At 39.9% G+C, this 19691-nt stretch overlaps 1 protein-coding gene across 3 annotated transcripts in view; it reads left to right on the plus strand.

The window, feature by feature from the left end:
• The window catches only part of FGF14 (fibroblast growth factor 14), a 295728-nt gene that overhangs the window by 193991 nt on the left and 82046 nt on the right, over positions 1-19691 (plus strand). The gene's annotated exons all lie outside the window — the stretch shown is intronic.

The following is a 19691-nucleotide window of genomic DNA, read 5'->3' on the forward strand; positions in this document are numbered from 1 at the left end:
AGTGATACCGAATATGTGGGATTATTTTATGCTACTTTATCTTCATCCATACCAAAGTGTCTAAATCAGTGTTCTTCCAACTATTTCAACTGAACTAGGTGGCTTGTGAATGGTCTGTAACTACAACAAAATACATTGCTCTTCAGTATCTGCTAACTAGATTCTAACTGTGTACCATCCCACCCTCTGAAGCAGGATAAGAAACCTGGGAGCTCTATACAGATTTAAGTATATTTCATACCCACTGCGTGGAGCAAAGGGTTGTGTATACTAATGTTTGAAGGCAACCTTGGAAGGATAAGATGATGCAACAGTAAATCTGCTAAACCTTTATTATTCCCTTTTGTTGTGCTCTGTTTCTTTGCATTTAGATTTTGTAGATTTTTATAATTTATAAATACAAAAAAATCCCAACACGAAGCAGCTCTAAGAGATGATTCATATTTGCAATGATCACCCATTGTTCCAATCTGAAGCACAATGTTAGCAAAGAGAAATGTGTTTTATAATTGTAATTTGTGAATTGAATCAAGTAAAGAAAATAATTATTTCCAGTGTCAATAATCTAAATGCATTGAGGGCATTTTTTTGGTAAGAAAGCAAGGTTTAATGAAGACACACAGAGAGAAAGATTTTCCGTGAATAAATTGTATAAAGATCCATATAAAAATATTGTGTTTTGAGTGAAGTAATAACTAGTATGTAGTATGTTCTGTATTTTATAATACAGCCCATTGTTTCAGTATTAGAAAACGGATAGCATGAGAAGGCAAGGCAGGCATTCTGGGGCACTGTCGCTTTAAGAATCTACAGTTGCTGAAGTGGAGAATCCTCAGAGTGTTGAATGTGGGGGAACCCCAATTCCCACTACACCCTATTTTTGCAGCCTCTGTAGCTGGCTCACTCCAGTCATAGTTGACTTTTAATCATTACATTTCTTAACACACTGGGAATGTTCTGTCACCGGTTGGAAAACCATGGACAGTTGTCTTTAACACTACATTTCTGAACCTTAACGTTGATTTTGCTGAATTTTTTCCCCTTTCTTTGAACAGTCTAGCGCTGTGGGCTCCCCGCCGTTCCTTCATTTTGTCTCTTTGGGCTGCTTTTAACCATGGTTATCACTAGGTGTGTGAGCTTCCAAAGGGAAGGCAGTTCAAGTAACAGTAATTGGAAGAGTCTTAACTATATTGGAACTATATTTGAGGAGTCTTACCTATATTGATACACCAGGTGCATCATGCAATTATGGATTTCGATTTCTGGTTTTTCTGTCTTTATGCAAAGTGCGGTGCACTCTTGGTGGTGGTAGGGAGTTGTTTCACACACACACGTATATATTCCTGCTTCAGATGGATTTGATCAAAGTGCAAACAGACCATAAAATCAGTGTGATGGGAAACCTGCACTCTCTCTCTCTCCCTTGGATCAGATAGTTTCCTATTCTGGTAATACTCCTGAGTTTTTAAAACTGCAGATGCTGTAACAAAGCTAGCATCATCGCTGCCATAACTAAAACTAGGAAGACCTCAGAACAACAACAACAAACTATACTTTTCCACTTGTAGTAGCATGTAAGGTTTGCACTTCTGGGAAACGAGGTCCTTCCTATCACAAGGTGTTTCAATACTGAAATGCTTTTCCTGGCTAAGAAAGCCATGCATTGCTTTCTAGGATGTAACTTATACTTAATAAGAAGTTTCACTTATGGAAACGTAAACTAAACCAACACATATACGTTACTGATAAAATTTAAGAAGAATGTTTTAGACTCTGTTAATGCTGAAAGGGTGAATTGGCTTTTGCTTTTTGGAAAGCAGTGGCATAGCCAAGTGAATTACCTGACAACAGCAACTAGTGACAATAAAATAACAGTGACACTGATTTCCACAAGCTATTCATCTTGGGTTTTTTTAGTGAAGGTAGTGCAATGCTTATAGCTGGTAGTCACTGTGTGTGCCCAAGAGCAGCCTCAGCGAAGCAGCATTAATGGCTCTATTTGTTGTCCTGTTTGCTTAGTTTTACACACAGTGATGCCAATTTATGGCCTTAGCAACTCAAGCATGCTTGACATCCATACATATTTGTTTGACTTATCATTTATAGGAGAGGGATTGTATTTAATAATAAATGCATTAGATTTAAAATGAGCAAATCACTAAAGCTAGTGATCTACTTAAAACATTATTCGATCATAAGGGTTGTTATGTGAACAACAATAGTGTGAAATAAGAGCCATTTGGAAATTAAGGTGACTCCTTTAAGAAGGCAGATCCAGCAAGCAGAAGCAACAATTCAGGTTGATTCTCTATTAGGAAATGTTCCTTTAGTTATATGTTATGATTTCAGTATGTGGGAAAGATGCACACATCCAATCCATATTAGCTTAACATAATGAAAATATTACATTCACTTAAACCATTTCCATTTTTGTACCTTCCGTTTCATAAACAAAATGTTTATAGAACATATTTATAGAATGCACTTGGAGAGTTTCTAGTATATTCTCCTAGAAAATGTACTATTTGTTAATCACAACTCTCTTGTTTTAGGGAAAATGAAGAACATCAGATTCACTATTTATTATTGGTTATAAACCACATTGTTGCCCTTACAGGTGATGACGTGTTTTGCCTGTCTTTAAAAACAACAACCTACTGATTTCCTAAACTTCTTTTTAAGAAAGGTGTAGTGTGGGGTTGCATAAAAGATTGTTTAATTAAATTTGGCTAATGATTAATACTTGTCACTTGTGTGGAAAAATTGCTATGGTTTCCTATGATGTATTAGGTTGCTAAATAATAATTATGAATCAGTTTTCCATGTTTGTAGATTCTGGGAAAATTAGTATGTGCCTTCTAGGATCAGGTGTTGATTTAGTATTTGCTTTCTAGTTGATTCCAGAAAGTTATAGATGAAGGGGGGGAACCGAATGCAATTGGAATCAGTCGTAATTTTTGTACTGATGTTAACGGTGCACATACTGAGCTTTTTCATATTGTATCTAGGGATGTTCCTAAAACCTGCTTTGATGGTATTAGGTTGAAATGCTTGACTGTCCAAATTTTGTGTGCAGTACATTTCGCTGATAGCAACTGGAATATTTCACGTATGGTGTGTGTTCTGGGAAGGAGTTGCTTGCCATTTTATCGTTTTATTGCATCTTTTATCAAATGAGAATTATTATTTATGCATGAAACTTTATCACTGTAAAGCTCTGCTTCAACCTTTTGTGTGTTTACTGATACTTGCTCTGCAATTGTAAACACATGTATTTTGTAAGTTATAATCCTATTATTACCAATCTGGTTTACTTTGAAGTAGGGATGGGGGAGAAATTGCAGGTGAACTTACCTAATTCATACATTCTGAAACAATATACAAATGGAAACATAACTATAGTTCAAAATCCACACTTCCCCAAATTTTGCAATCTAGTTCTCCAGACGAGTGATGTGTACCAAAATGCATAGACTGGGATAAGGTGTGCATACAAATGCGTATATTAGTGAAAATAGCACACAAAAAATGCATCGCATTAGGAGAAGTTGCTTTGCAGAAATGTGTATATTGAGATAATTTTGCTGTTTAAGTTGCATGAAGACTCTTTCAAAAATTGCAAACTGATCTGGAAATGTAGAGAACTATAAAATAGGGGATGAGCGTGGGTGATGAGGAACTGCAGGAAACAAAAATTGACAGGTTTGCCCTCCCTTACTTCCAAGTAAACATGCTTATGATTGGGGTGTGAAATAATTACTTTCAAACAAGTTCACACCCACCCATACATTTGTTGGTTAATTTATATGTGGGAATTTGTACATTCGCCTTGCAAATCTGTATTGTAGTTTAATACATAACGGTGGAAAATGTAATTTCTGTAGCATGGCAAGTGGTGGGGTGGGCTGAACAATCCAGAGCTCTGCTGCTGCTACACTGGTGAAAGTGCCACAGAACTTTATAGACAACACGGCAAATACAGAATTCACTGTCTATTGACTGTGCCAGCAATGATACTGACATGCCACCCACACATAAAGGCCCCCTTTGAATGAAGGGGATGTGCTACCAGCATCCATCTTGCATCATCATACATACATCGTGCAAGGTGGCACATAAGTGCTCCCACTCCACTAGCTCCATTGGCACAGCTAGCGACAAGCCCAGTACTTCAAGTCCCAAAGCATCCCTATAGGCAGGAGTTCAAATTCACTCATGCCACCTACAAGCAGTATTTTAGGAACACAGCACATGGGGGAAATATAGAAAAGATACAATACGGCATCTATATAGCTCCCTGGGCAGAGTGTCTACACACAAAGAGAGAAAGAGAGTTCTCCTGAGACATGGGTTCAAGACCATCAAGGGAGGGAATGGCTCCATGGCCAAATAACTGAAGGGCAGGGTTGAGAGAGGCAAAGGGGGCAGCCCTAGACACACACTGGCTGCAAAAGCAGCCTACAGTGGCTCACTCACCTCAACCCCAACCCCAGTCTCAGGAGCATGAGGATCCCAGGAGCATGAGGGCTGCAGGAAGATTCCTGGTATGGTGGAACAGTTTCTGTTTGATACAATGGAAGTCCCCGTACCTGCCTCATTAGGAAAACAGGAGGCGCACATGAGCCAATCATCAGGAGTGCTGCAACCAGCCCTTTTAACACACCCTTCTGACTGGCAATCCATGTGATCAAGACGCCCTCCTGATATCAGTAGCAAATGGTGTGATGGGGCTGTGCCACTTACCTGACCTCCTTCTGGGAGGTCTGCTTTATACTGGGATGGATAGGCATGTGGTGGCAATGAGGTCAGCATGGTGCAAATGTTCTGGCAAGAAAACTGCATTGGCTCCATTTGTACCATGCCCATCCTGCTGCTGCCCTGCTTCCTCCCTCTCTGTCCCAGCATGCAGCAGCAGGTAGACCAGGCAAGTGGCAAAGCCCCATGACACCATCTGCTACTGTCTGCTGTTTTACGTGATAGGTTGGTCCTGCAAGGTAGTATCAGAGCAAGACTAATTGCCTCCCTCCTCATCCCTCTTCCTGCAAACTGACTGCCTCATATAACCTGGCAGCAGCACTTATCCTATCTGTGCACTCTGAGATGCCTGACCCCCTCATAGTCAAGAGAACCATAGTAAGCAGAAAGGGGAGAGGCTACTCTTCTCCCTACCATCCTATCCCGAGGCCAACTGAGACAAGATTAAACTAGAGAGGAGCAAAGGAGTACATATCTGCCCATCCATAGCAACAAAGAAACTATGCTTGTGACACAATCAAAGTTCTTACTCAGAATGTATGAGATTCTGAAAGGGAAAGAAGTATCTATAGGGTTGCCAAACACTCATCTCAACAAGGCTTCTGTGTCTTGGTCAGTGGTTTGACAGACAGAAGGGTAGCAGGCTTGTTGATCTGTCAGGTACTAGCTCTACTGGGAGCATCATCCGTGGTACAACTGTCTGCAATTAACCTTGCAAGGGTGTGGCAGCCTGCCTGGAGCAAACAAGCCCACAGAGGAACAGCTGAGAGCATCCTTGTTACTGCTGCAGGTCATGAGGTGGGACTGGCCGGCATTGTGAGATTGGTGCTGTGCTTGTGGAAAGAGCTGCTTGTGGAGAACAAGGGGAGACAGAGAGACGGAGAGGACAGCAAACAATAGATAGCAGCTGGAGTGCATAGTCTTTGAAACAGTAAGTGTTTGTGTGAGGAGGCAAGAGATCGCTAACAGAGAGCTTACCTGCTTATAGCAGCTCGCCTGTGTAGGTGGACACCATATTGCATCGTTAGAGCAATACAGTTCAGATAAGGCTCAGCATTTGCATACATAGACAAGGAATACGCTTGGAGCAGCTCCCCATTACACCACGTGTTTCACACTTCTCTTGTTTATCTGTGTAGAGTATTCTATCCTTGCATTCCCAGCTGTTATACGGGAGTAGAGATTGCTGTTGGCTGGTCCTGCCTGGAGCCTTGAAGCAGGGTAGCTTCCAGGGTTCTAGGGGTAGGAAGTGTTCACAATGTGCAGAAACGTCTGGTGGTGCTTAGGACATAAATCTTTTGCGAACTGATCTCTTTTTATGCAAAGTGTCCTTTTTTTCTATTATTTCCTTTCAACGGGGTTCCCTGTTGTGAGCTCAAAGCCCGTGTAACATCATCAATACAGCCCTGTGCCTCACCACCTATCATTTGATGCCTGGTTTATGCATAGTTTGTATTACTGGTAGTGTGAGTGGGTGTTGAGTTACAGCATTTCCTATGTTCTGTCATGGTGACAAGGGCAGGGCAGATAATGGGGAAAGCGATTGTAATTTTGCCCTCCCATTGACACCAGTGAGATGGAAAGTCCTTATACTAGCTTGATGCAAAGTTTGCTCATTGACAGTGATGTGAATGTGAGTTGAAGCAATGTATTTATTTATTTATTTATTTATACCCCGCCCTCCCCAGCCAAGGCCGGGCTCAGAGCGGCCAATGTAGGATTTGGTAAAAGCATCCTCCTCACCCAGTTATGCCAGCATAGCTGGGCTTCCCCAAGGTCTTAGAGGAGCAGATCTCAAGTACAGAATTGTGCCCTAATTATATTACTATATTAAACAAGTTATCCATTGAACTAAGAATGTTTCAATAGGTTTTGTGGGGGGCGGCAGCGCTTTTGCGCCTTTCTCAAACTGAGCAAGTGATAATTGGTTGATCCATTGGTTAGGAGTACTGAAAAGAGAATTCTTTTGCAGAATAAAATTAAGATACCTGTGACTCCAAGCCTGTAATGTGAGATTTTTATTTTTACTTTTGCTGGTAGGGGCATGAAGGCAGGATAAATCTGATTTGCATTATATCCATAGTGCAGTGATCCAGTAAAAATATGGCAAAGGAATCACTGACTGCCACTCCCAATGGAATTTATGTACTAAGTAAAATACTTTGGCACTGATCTGTCAAACCATACATGCACGCTGTAGGTTTCACACAGACTGCTACATGTGAGGAAAAGATGGCTGTTACTTGGATACAGCTGGTAATTTGCTGCACCAGCAGCAGCCAGGAAATCAGAGCCCTTTCCCCCAAAAATCTATTTGGTACAATATGCCCCAATCATTTTGTTTGGCAGTGTGGCAAATAACACATTATCACATGCATGCACCCTCTGTTGCAATTTTTAAAATGACCCAGTTGCCCACACATACTTACATGAGTCAGTAGTGCCCTTAAAAAAAGCAAAGAAGTAATTTTTGTAACCTTTTCCTACCTAGTCTCCTAGAGGCACTACTTACTCACCACCAGCAACTAGGCAAGTGGTTATTTACAAGCCTGTAATTATCTATGTAAATTGTACATCTACCTTTTCATGTCAGTTTGTCTTTGATGCTAAGTTAGTGTACTTCATTATATGCAATTTTCTATTTTGTATTCATGTATAATTTTAGTGATGCAAAGTGGGCTTGCTGTAAAAATGTCTTGTAATGAAGCATGTGTTCCTCAATAATTGCTTTCCGTAGCATATACTATATATTTCATCCATTGCAATTTTATTTTCCCAGCTTCCTGCTGTTTGCTGCAAAGTTTTATTTTGCTAGAAACGCTTTTTATTTTATAAAGAGAACTTACCCATTATTATTATTATAGGTTTTTTATTATTTTGCATTTTTACCAAATTTATACAAAAATCCCACTGAACTATGTACTAGATTGCCTAAGGACTGTAATCGTAAATACCACACTTGGAGTAGTCTGTACAATTCTGCTCATATCACCTCAAAAAGGATATTGTAGAGCTTTTAAAAGAAATGTAACCAAAAGTATCAGGGAAGTATCTGTGAGGAAAGGTCGCAAAATCTGAGGCTTTTTAATTTAGAAAAATAAATGATAGAGCTGCGTAAGATGGTGCATGGCACAAAGAAAGTAGATAGGAAGATTCCCCACCAGCACCACTGCCCCTGCTCCTTCCCCCATGATACTAGACGTTGGGGCCATTCAACAGAACTGAGTGTTGAAAGATGCAGAACACATAAAATAAAGTTCTTCTTCACACAGTACATAGTTGAGGTATGGAATTTACCCCCATGAGACGTAAGGATGATCCCTAACTAAAAGATTAGGAAAAATTATGGAAGATGCCTCTGATTGCCAGTTGCTGGAAATTAGAAGTGGAAAGAATGCTGGTGTCCTCAAGTCCTGTCTGCAGGCCTCTGAGAGGCCTCTACTTGGCCACTGTTAGAACATAATAGTTTCAAAATGTTTTAGGGGGTTTCGTCAAACTGTGTTTCGAGGAAGCCTGGGTTTCCTCAGAGGTTAATCAAAGGTAGCTCGGTGTGAAGATCACTAATAGTGGACAATCATCCCTATTAAAAAAAACAGTTTAATCATCATTACCACTACAACAGTGATAAGACAAAGGTGGCAGATATAGATCAGGATTATCCTCTGAGATTTATTGGTGATTTGCATCCGATTGGCAAGAGGGGGTTGACTCTCAAATGCTTAACAATAGCAACAACACCTAAATTAGACTTGCTGGAATAAGGAAAGCTAACTGGGAGTGGACTTTTGTGTGAAAAGACTGTCTGCTCAGTTCAGTTGTGATACTGGAAACAAATCCATGGGCTAACTTTATGTCCTTTGTACCTGGGTCTCATTGGTAGATCTTAGGGTTATGGTAAATATAAAGCAGATCTGAGAAGTCTGAAGTCTGTCCACTTGTGCCCTAGGAGAGCCTTCCCCAATCTAGTGCCCCCCATATGCCTTGGACTACAACTGCCATCAGCCTCAGCCAGCATGGCCCAGTGGTTGGGTAATGGGAGTTTAGTCCAATTATCTGGAGGACACTGGGATGGGAAAGACTGTTCTAAGAAGTTACGTTCTCAGATCAACCACAAGGTTCAATATATTTTGCCCGTAAGCTACCCCACATGAACTGTGACTCTTACAACATGCCCCAGGACCCTCTAACAGGCTGTGATTCCATGTGAAAGGTTATCTCAGTAGACATGCCACTGTAGAGGCTTGCCCTGGGCGCAAAGCCAAGCGCCACTATTGGTCAGTTGGTCCTGCGCCCAGGGGAACGCCCTCTAATTCCTGCCGCCATTGGCCAAGCATCAAATAGCCCTTACAAGATTTCTCTTCGTATAACAGCAGCTGAAGAATGTAAAAACTGAAATGTTTTGCTTTAAAACTAATGTATCCTTTGTGTGTGTGTGTGTGTGTGTGTGTGTTTTACACACATAAACATTTACACTTAGGTTTATGTGCACACCCACCCACTTTATAATCAATCCCCTCCGAGCAAATTCCATTTTTTTTCAAAAGGAGGCTAATTTTGTGATTGATCCATAAAATTTATGCAATGCCAAGACAACTCTTTGACTGGATTCTGTTATTCAGGTGGAGTTGACAATGAATTCATGCATATGGGCATCTCAGGTCACAAGAGAGATACGAAGGGAATTTGGTTCTCAAAAAGCAGGGGCGGTATTTGCAATACTTTTGAATAATAGCAGTGTCATCAGTCTGGTGGAATAACAGTTCTAAAATTAGACCTTTGGAAATGAAAAGGACTTATTTGGTTTTTAAATAGCATGCCTTATAGTGCAATCCTATGCATGTCTATTCAATATCTTTTTTTTTTTTTAATAAATATTTATTAAAGTTTTTAAATATAAATGCACAAATAATAAACATTCTTACTTCTATCTCAGACATAATTTCATCACTTCTTTGGACTCCCTCGCGTCTCCCGCTCCCATTTACATCGTTAAAAGTTTTTTCCAAACAAATTATCAACTTGTTTACAATCTCATGTCCACTCATTCAAATATAATCTAGCACTTCTTCCAAAAAATTTTATATTTTCTTTAGTCTCACTTATCGTCAAATTTCAAATCTAATTTAGTGGTGGCCAATTTTTTATAATCTAGCATCCTTCTTAACATTCAACCAAATTACAATGTTTTTGTAGATACTTCTTGAATTTCTCCCAGTCTTCCTCCATCTTCTCTTCTCCCAGGTCACGGATTCTGCCAGTCATCTCGGCCAGTTGCATATAGTCCATCAGTTGCATCTGCCACTCTTCCAGTGTGGGTAGATCTTGAGTTTTCCAGTTTTTTGCAATGAGTATCCTTGCTGCCGTTGTTGCATACATAAAGAATGTTCGGTCCTTCTTTAACACCTTCTGGCCGACAATACCCAGAAGGAAGGCCTCTGGTTTCTTAGTGAAGGTATACTTAAATACCTTTTTCAGCTCATTATATATCATTTCCCAGAAGACCTTCACCTTAGGGCATGTCCACCAGAGGTGAAAGAATGTTCCTTCATTCTCTTTACATTTCCAACATTTATTATCAGACGAATGGTATATTTTGGCAAGTTTAACTGGGGTCATGTACCATCTATATATCATTTTCATTACATTTTCCTTCAGAGCATTACATGCAGTGAAGTTCAACCCAGTGGTCCACAACCTTTCCCAGTCCTCGAACATAATGTTATGCCCAATATCCTGTGCCCATTTTATCATAGCCGATTTAACCATTTCGTCTTGTGTGTTCCATTTTAGCAGCAAGTTATACATTCTAGATAGTACCTTGGTTTTGGGTTCTAGCAATTCTGTTTCTAACTTCGATTTCTCCACCTGGAACCCTAACTTTTTGTCATTTTTAAAAACTTCTTTAATCTGAGCATAATGTAACCAGTCTCGCACCTTATCCTTCATTTTCTCCAAACTCTGCAATTTCCAATTGTCTCCATCTTTTTCTAATAATTCCCAATATTTTGGCCATTTGGCCTCCATATTGGGTCTTTTTAGGGCCTTAGCCTCCAGAGGTGAGAGCCACCTTGGAGTTTTGTTTTCCAATAAGTCTTTATATTTCGTCCAGACATTGAACAGTGCTTTCCTGACAATATGGTTCTTAAAGGCCTTATTGATCTTAACTTTGTCATACCATAAGTATGCATGCCAACCAAAAGCATTGTTAAAACCTTCCAAGTCCAGCACGTCAGTGTCTTCGAGAAGTAGCCAATCTTTTAGCCAACAGAAAGCTGCGGCTTCATAGTACAACTTTAAGTCTGGCAGGGCAAAGCCACCTCTTTCTTTCGCATCTGTTAATATCTTAAACTTAATTCTGGGCTTTTTGCCCTGCCAGACAAATTTAGATATATCTTTCTGCCACTTCCGGAAGCACTCCGTTTTGTCCACAATCTGTAATGTTTGAAACAAAAACAACATTTTTGGCAATACATTCATCTTAATAGCAGCAATTCGGCCTAACAAAGAAAGCTTCAATTTTGTCCAACTATCCAAGTCTCTCTTAATTTCAGACCAACATTTTTCATAATTGTCCTTAAATAGACTCAGGTTTTTTGCTGTTATGTTTACCCCTAGGTATTTTACTTTTTTAACCATAGTTAGTTCTGTTTCTCTCTGAAACCTTTCCGACTCTGTATCTGTCAAATTTTTCCCCAACACTTTAGTTTTCTGTTTATTTAATTTAAATCCTGCCACCCGACCAAAATCCTGTATCAGTTGTAATACTCTTTTCGTACTAGATTCTGGCTCCTGCAGAGTCAAAACTAGGTCATCTGCAAAAGCTTTCAATTTGTATTGTTTCGCTCCGACCTGAATCCCTTCCACCAACCGGTCCCCTCTGATCAAGTTCAAGAGCACCTCCAGAACCGAAATGAATAACAAAGGGGAAATCGGGCAGCCTTGTCGTGTTCCTTTTTCAATTTTGAACTCTTCTGTAACCACATTGTTAACTATCAGTTTGGCCTTTTGTTCTGAATATATTGCGTCAATCCCATTCTCAAACCCCCGTCCCACTCCCATTTCATTCAAATTTCCCTTCATAAATTTCCAAGAAATAATGTCAAAGGCCTTCTCCGCATCTATGAAAATTAACACTGCTTTTGTATTTATGTCTGTTTGCAGAAGTTCCAAAACGTCAATAATGTTCCTAGTATTTGCAAACATATGTCTACCTGGGAGAAAGCCTGCCTGGTCTTTATGAATTACTTCATTAAGCACTCTTTTGAATCTACTTGCCAAAATGTCTGCAAATATTTTGTAATCCACATTCAAAAGGGAGATGGGACGATAGTTTTTGAGTTGTGTCTTTTCAGCTTCAGATTTTGGTATCAATGTGATAAAGGCTTCCTTCCACGATTCCGGCGCCTTCTTCCCTTCCATAATTTCATTACAGACCTCCATCATTGGTTGGGTCAGATAGTCTTTTAGTGTCTTGTAATACTTGGAGGTCAAACCGTCTGGCCCTGGAGATTTGCCCAATTGCATGTTCTGGATAGCTTGTTCAATCTCTTGTTGTGTTATTTTGTTGTTCAGGATTAATCTGTTTTTTTGTGACAACTTTGTTAATCCATTTCTTTCCAGAAATTGTTTAATCTCAACCTCATCTTGCGGCCCTTGAGTGTATAATTTTTTAAAGTATCTCTGGAAGCACTTTCTAATTTCCATGGGGTTCTGGATATTTCTTCCTTCAATTTCTAGGTTTGTAACTGTATTTAATTTCTGTCTCTTCTTCAACTGCCAAGCTAGCAGTTTTCCACATTTATTTGCCGATTCAAAAGTTTTTTGTTTCATTAATTTAATCTTCCATTCTATTTCTTGGTTTATCAATTTAGAATATTGGGCTTGATATAATTTAATTTCTCTCAGAATCGGCTGTGACTTCGGGTTTGATCTTAATTTCTTCTCCAATTCTTTAATTTTCTGCAAAATCTTATCTTTCCTTTCATTTTGTGTTCTTTTCTTTACAGTGTTCTGTTGTATCAAGAACCCCCTCATCACAGCTTTGCTTGCGTCCCAGATAATTCTTTTTTCCACCGTAGTGTTCATATTTATTTCAAAATAATCCTTCAAGGTTTTTTGGGCCTTCTTGAGAATCTCCTGATCTCTAAACAAGCTATCATTCATCTTCCATCTAAAGGAGCCGGTTGGCAATAGTGTCATATCCATCTTCAGCGCATTATGGTCGGAGCAGGTCTTTGGGCAGATTTCCACTTTTCTGACCTTGGGTGCCAGACCTCTAGATATCCATATTTGGTCGATTCTTGTCCAAGTCAGTTGGGCTTCAGAGAAGAATGTTCCCTCTCTTCCCAGGGGGTTCTTAGTTCTCCAAATATCAATCCAGTCCATATTGTCAGCCATTTCAAAAAAGGTCTTTGGTAGTCTGCCGTCTTTTGTAACATTTTGATTTTGTGACTTATCCATGTTTGTCGATACGACCCCACATGTCTATTCAATATCAAGTCCCATTTATTTCAATGGGGCTTACTCCCAGGTGAGTGAATATAGGGTTCCAACCTTAGTATCTTTTTGCCACCTGGGGCTTTTATGTAGACCATATGATTAAGCCCCATTATAGCTAACAGGGCCTAGATACATATAAATGTGTACGGTTAATATTTAGATCTTAAATAATATGCATGCATAATATGTGTGACTGTGAGAACAGAGTCACTTTCTGACTGATTCTACTGTAGTTTGTCACACACGACTTGTGTCATGAGAAAGTGGATGGGAATGTGCTTTGCCATCAACTTGGTATTATGGTTGGGAAGATGCATCCACCACTCATTTTTAAGTACAGATGGGGCTAACCACAGCTAGTGTCAGAGGTAAGCATCATTATGCACCTACCAAGTCCCACACCTCTTTTGGGGGGGCCCATAACTGACCCAAATTGTTGAAAATCCACATGCAATCTTCCCTTCCCTCCTACAGAGGAACAACATGAGCCAATTTTAAGGTCATGGTTATATGGGAAAATATCACTGCAAACTAATATTACTGCCAGTGACAACCCAAAGCTATGCCCTCAAATGCCACAGTCACAGAAAATGCACCTGGCCATATCTACTGATGGTATTCATACAAACACATGGGACCACATGGTAAATGGTGGACTATAAGTACCTATAACCTAGCCTCACTCATGCTTTTCCATATGATAGTGGGTACAAATCTGGCCAAGAATAACATGTTGTGCTGCTCATATATAGGATAAACAGTCCTGTACGAAGCTGTCATTTAAGCTAACCTGGTGGCTTCCAACTGTTGCTGGACTAAAGTTAACATTGTGCCTGGCCATTGGCCATTGGTCCAAAAATTCTAGAGGGGACTAGGCTAGGGGAAGCCGGTTCAGACTATACTTATTTCTTCTGAAAAAATGTAATAACATCTTGAGGGTTATTGTAATGTAAAGATATATTGGGATACCTTGTACAGTTTTCAGAAATAGTCTGGATTCCCCCCCCCCAAAAAAAAACCCCTCTTGATGATTTGCCAGTTTATTTTTCCCACAGTCCACTTCTAGTGTACTGCTTGGTGCTCAGGAGATGTTATAATTGCATTTATAATTGGTATTGATAAGAAAACTTTAAAAAGATCAAATGCTAGAATAGAATTGCCATACCTGATTTTTAAGTGGCTAATAGGGGTTTGATGACAGTATAGATCTCTGTTGGATCCACCTGACTGTTCTCTTGAAGCTTCCCATAGAAGTACATAGCAAGTGCATGTAAAAACTCCAGCAAAAGATCCTAAACCCCTCCTCAATGTGTATATGAACATAAATGAGTGCTGGCTGTGCACATGCGAGCCCAGGTACACACTTGTAACGCCATTATGTGTTCGTGTGTCCCAATCACTGTAGCTTAGATTTTAACATGTGGTGAGGAAGGAAGAGAAGAAAGGAGGAAAGAGGCAGATGTATTTGGAATGACTCTTGAGTATGAACTAAAAAAGATTGCAGTACAAGAATAAATGAGAAAGCAATCAGAAGCTGAGAAAGAATGGCTAGACAGAAGCCCATGGAAAGTAATTTGCTTCTGGCATGATTGCCAGAGAGTCCGTGATGAGGCTGTTCCTGCATTTTCACCTTCTGTGGTTTTTGACACCTCCCCCTGCCTGCCCCACTCCAGGTGTCCACTAAATTTTTCTTTCTCTCTCCCTTCATTCTGCATTTATGGTTAGCTGGAAAAGGAAGCAAACTTCTGATGTGCCCTAGTTCCCACAAGTAAAAGGTTACAGCGCATCTACATATTCAAGTTCCAGAGACATTTCCCCCTCTGAGCTTGGGGGGGGGGGAAGGCTAAATAAATAAAGTTCATTGATTTTATTTAAATGATTTCTTAACTCACTGATGGCAAAAGAACCTGTAAGCGTTGCGCAACAAATGACATCATATAAAATGCCGTATTTTAATAATCAAAAAATCCTTATTAAAATAGCATTATGGTATTCAACTACCAATACCTATAATCATACAAGTTGTATTTTCAAATTTGCCCTGTCTTTCTCAAGGATATCCTTGAGGTAGCAAGAACAGTTATATAGGTATTAAATGCTTTATCACTACCAGATGGAAGAGGAGTAGCACACATTATCATCTTAATTGTAAAATTTAATATTACTTGCTGAAAGTTACGTTGGTAAACATTGTAAATTCAGGGGGGAAATGTTGCTCCCTTGTCTTTAATTCGCCTATAAATCTCTTAATCATTTTTTAGACTCTACATTTAACCCTGTGTCTTCTTTTTTTAAAATGTAACCTGTAGCAAAAATGCAAGCTGCACATTACATAATCTGCTATGGCAACATTTCACTGTGCAGTTTTAATCTCCCTGCCATGACAACTATAAGCAGAAGAATGGATCCACTCCAGCTAAAGTTAGTCATACTCAAAATCAATGGGGCTTGTTTGGCATGACTAACTTATTTTCTATGAGAATGAAAGGCTACTAAATTTAGCTAGATCAGGGCCTATGTACTCTGTGAGAAGAGCAGGGATAGGAATCAAAGCAGTAACATGAAGGGTTGCTTAACAGTAAATTAGTGGCGTTTCATCCCAGAGCCCTTTTCACCTAGATACATAGCAAATTTTGTCTGCTAATTTCATCTGGCAGATGTTGTGCCTGACTACTTCTCAGTCTTGTCTCACATTTTGACTGCCACACTTTCCCAGTCTAATTGTATCAAATTTATTGGCGCATCTGTTGATATTTGGGCGTACTGATGCAATTGCACAAATTTGATATTCAGGGAGGGGGCAGCAAAACCATGCTGCAGTTTGGGGAGGCAGAATCATGCATGAGGGTTAAAACTGCAACACTGAAAGATGAAGAAGAGATTAAATGGCATAGTATTGGTCATCATATTGCAGACTTGAGGTTTTCTGGTAAGATACTGAGGCTGCAATCCTTCCTTGGGAATTAGTAGACATGTATAGGATTTTGCTGTATGTTTCTGGGGTTCAGTAATTTGAAGAGCAGGTGAATCCTTCCAGGGCTGGTATGACGCACTTTGGTACCTAAGGTAAAGAACATTTCTCATATAGAGGCTAACCAGACTGGCAAGTAAATTTTACTTCAGCACTGGTGATGAGATACCTTTCCCCATGCAACCCACCTATCCGGATTAATTGCTACCCTTGTCCTGTAGAAACAACCACACATATTACTTAAAATGATCTCCTAGCCATAAGCGTTCATTGAAATATTTGCCTGGTTATTAAAACATACAAAATGGGTAACTACAGCTGCTGTCTTACACCCCATACATAAGCCCCACCGAACCCTGTGAAACTTACTTCTGAGTAAACATGCATAGGCTTGTGCTGTAAGGGTGTAATGGCACATAGACAGGAAAAGGCCATTGCCACTTAAAACAACATTCTGATAGTGTGTATTTTCCACTCTTCCCCAAATTGTGTTGGATCACTTGCCCTATGGGATAGTATCCTTGCATTATACATTTTGTTGCCCACACAGTATCGGCTGTCGACTGTGAGCACAGGGTAATGCAAAACAAAATGACTTCATGCTCAATAATCCCACATGTTCCAGGAAAGGAGAGATGGGAGACTTACTGAAATCAGCAAGGGAAACCCACATGACCTGAAAGTGTTGCTGTGCAATGCCAGGTCAATGATGAATAAAACCACTGCCATCCACGACCTGATTGTGGATGGAGGATTTGACCTGGCATGTGTGACAGAGACCTGGTTGGATGAAGCAGATGGGCCAGTCCTTGCCGCTGCTTGCCCACCAGGTTTCTCTTATGCACAGCAACCCAGGTCATGTGGGCGGGGAGGGGGGGTTGCAGTGATTATTAGGAAGTCAATAGTCTGCACCAGGCATCCTATTGGGAAGACCCAGTTTTCTGAGTGCATGTTCTGGAAGTTGGGCAATAGGGGCAGTACAGGATTCCTTTTGGTGTACCGACCTCTGGACTACTGCAGTGCGCTTTACGTGGGGCTACCTTTGAAGGTGACCCGGAATCTGCAATTAATCCAGGATGCAGCAGCTAGACTTGAGACTGGGAGTGGCCACCGGGACCACATAACACCGGTTCTGAGAGATCTGCGTTGGCTCCCAGTACGTTTCCGAGCACAATTCAAAGTGTTGGTGCTGACCTTTAAAGCCCTAAACGGCCTCGGTCCTGTATACCTGAAGGAGCATCTCCACCCCCATCGTTCAGCCCAGACACTGAGATCCAGCGCCGAGGGCCTTCTGGCGGTTCCCTCATTGCGAGAAGTGAGGTTACAGGGAACCAGGCAGAAGGTCTTCTTGGTAGTGGCGCCCACCCTGTGGAACACACTACCTTCAGATGTGAAGGAAATAAGCAGCTATCCTATCTTTAAAAGACATCTGAAGGCAGCCCTGTTTAGGGAAGTTTTTAATATTTAATGCTGTATTGTTTTTAACACTCGATTGGGAGCCGCCCAGAGTGGCTGGGGAAACTCAGCCAGATGGGCGGGGTATAAATAATAAATTATTATTATTATTATTATTATTATTATTATTATTATTATTATTATTATTAACCAAGGAATGCCATTTCCAATGGTAGCCTCATGTCTGGCATATCAGTGGAGAGTAGAAAGGGGTCCCAATGGAAGATATATTTTCTAAGGCAAGGCTGACAATTAGTGCATTTTTCCCCAGATAATTGATGCTTGTGGGGAGCAATGCAGGGGAAGCTGAGTTTACAATTTAATGCATTTTTTTAACAGTTTGAAACTGCAGCCACAAAGTGAATGACTAATGATTTAATACAACCATTTTTCTTTTTACCCATATTTTATTTTAATGTGTAATTTTCTCCTGTGGGTAGTCCTCATTCCTATCCACCTTTTTCTTAGCAAGGGCATTTTCTCATCACAGTGTAGGAAATGCTGTATTTTATTGTCAGACTCTCAGCTCCTTTAGGGATGTGTTGAAATAGAGTAAATTCATGACTCTTGCAAGAAAAGGGCTACAATTTTTTATTATAATTATAATTTGGTTCTTTCATTTATTATTTATTTTTTTAAGACTAATTTATACAATCACTTGTCCTGGCACAACAACCCCTAAAATCACTTCAGCCTTTGATTGCTTATTATTCAAGGGGACTGAAAGAGAGTCAACAGCCTTGACAAAATCATTCGTAAACTGTTAGCATCTGTCTCTTTCACCATTATTTGTATTGTATTCCTGCAACACCATGGAGCTTCACAGGATACTATAAGTAAAAAGATGATTTTGTTTAAGAAAAAGCTCTGGCTTCTAGGAGCTTACAATCTAACGTTTAATGACTGGGAGAGAGAATGGAAGAATGTGAAGAAATGCAATGCATACTTTTTTGGGGGGGTGACAGGGGTGTTAAACAAAGGCTGCCTCTGTAAGGTGGGGCTTTAGGCAAGGTTTGAAGAAAAAGCATAGAATCATATAATTATAAAGTTGGAAGGGATTATAGAGATGTTCTCTGAGAGAGTTCAAGCATGGGAGAATGTGGTTTATGGCTCACATAAACAGTAGCAAAATTGTCTCTAATCGGTGGAGTTTACCGTTCCATTGAGATTGTAATTGGTGAATAGTGACGGGTGAATCTGTCAATTTCAAATTTCTCAGTTTCTCACCTTTGCAATCTAAAATTCAGTTCTCCACATTTCTGTATCAGTTTGCTATTTTTTTAAAGTCCTCATGAAAATTCAGCATTTTAGTGCAAATTTCTTCTAATATGCACATGTCCATCTGGATTCTTGTCTAATATACACATTTCTGCAAAGCATTTTTTGCCTAAAATAATGCATTTTTGCATGTTATTTTCACTAATATGCATTCATATCCACCGTTTTCGCCACCTATGTGGCATTACTTGGCTGCAGAACATCACTGCAAAATTCAACTTTTGAAAGGAGTCTGTACTGCATTTTTCAGATTATTTTGGAAAGTATGCATTAGGTAAATTTGCCTTTAAATGTAAACTGATTTGAAATTATTCTCAATCACTATCAGTGAGTGTCCCAAGATAGGCAATAAGATGCTTTGATTGAGACATCTTAGAATTCTCTATGGACTAGGCGAGCAGTTCTGAGGAATAGCAACCAAACTGTGATTGCTGTTGCCTTATGTGTCTGTCAACAGCTGGTTAGCGTAACATTCATCTGTTGCACAGATTTCTGTCCCTGTTTTTTATCACCAATCTCTTATTTCCTTCTGTATTTTAGACATGACAACAATAGGATGTCTAAGATATCCTGGGAGATAAAAGGAACTCCCTTAGTGTGTTACTTCTTTAATTAGGATCTCTTTCGAAACACACCAAACACAGGCATCCAAGTTTTAAAAAGAATCAGACCAAAAACCCTTAGCTCTGTCTATAAAATTATAAAGTAGAGGAGGTTGAAATTTGGCGTTGAT

This window comes from Podarcis erhardii, assembly GCF_964252035.2.
Source record: "Podarcis erhardii genome assembly, chromosome: 4".
NCBI lineage: Eukaryota > Metazoa > Chordata > Lepidosauria > Squamata > Lacertidae > Podarcis > Podarcis erhardii.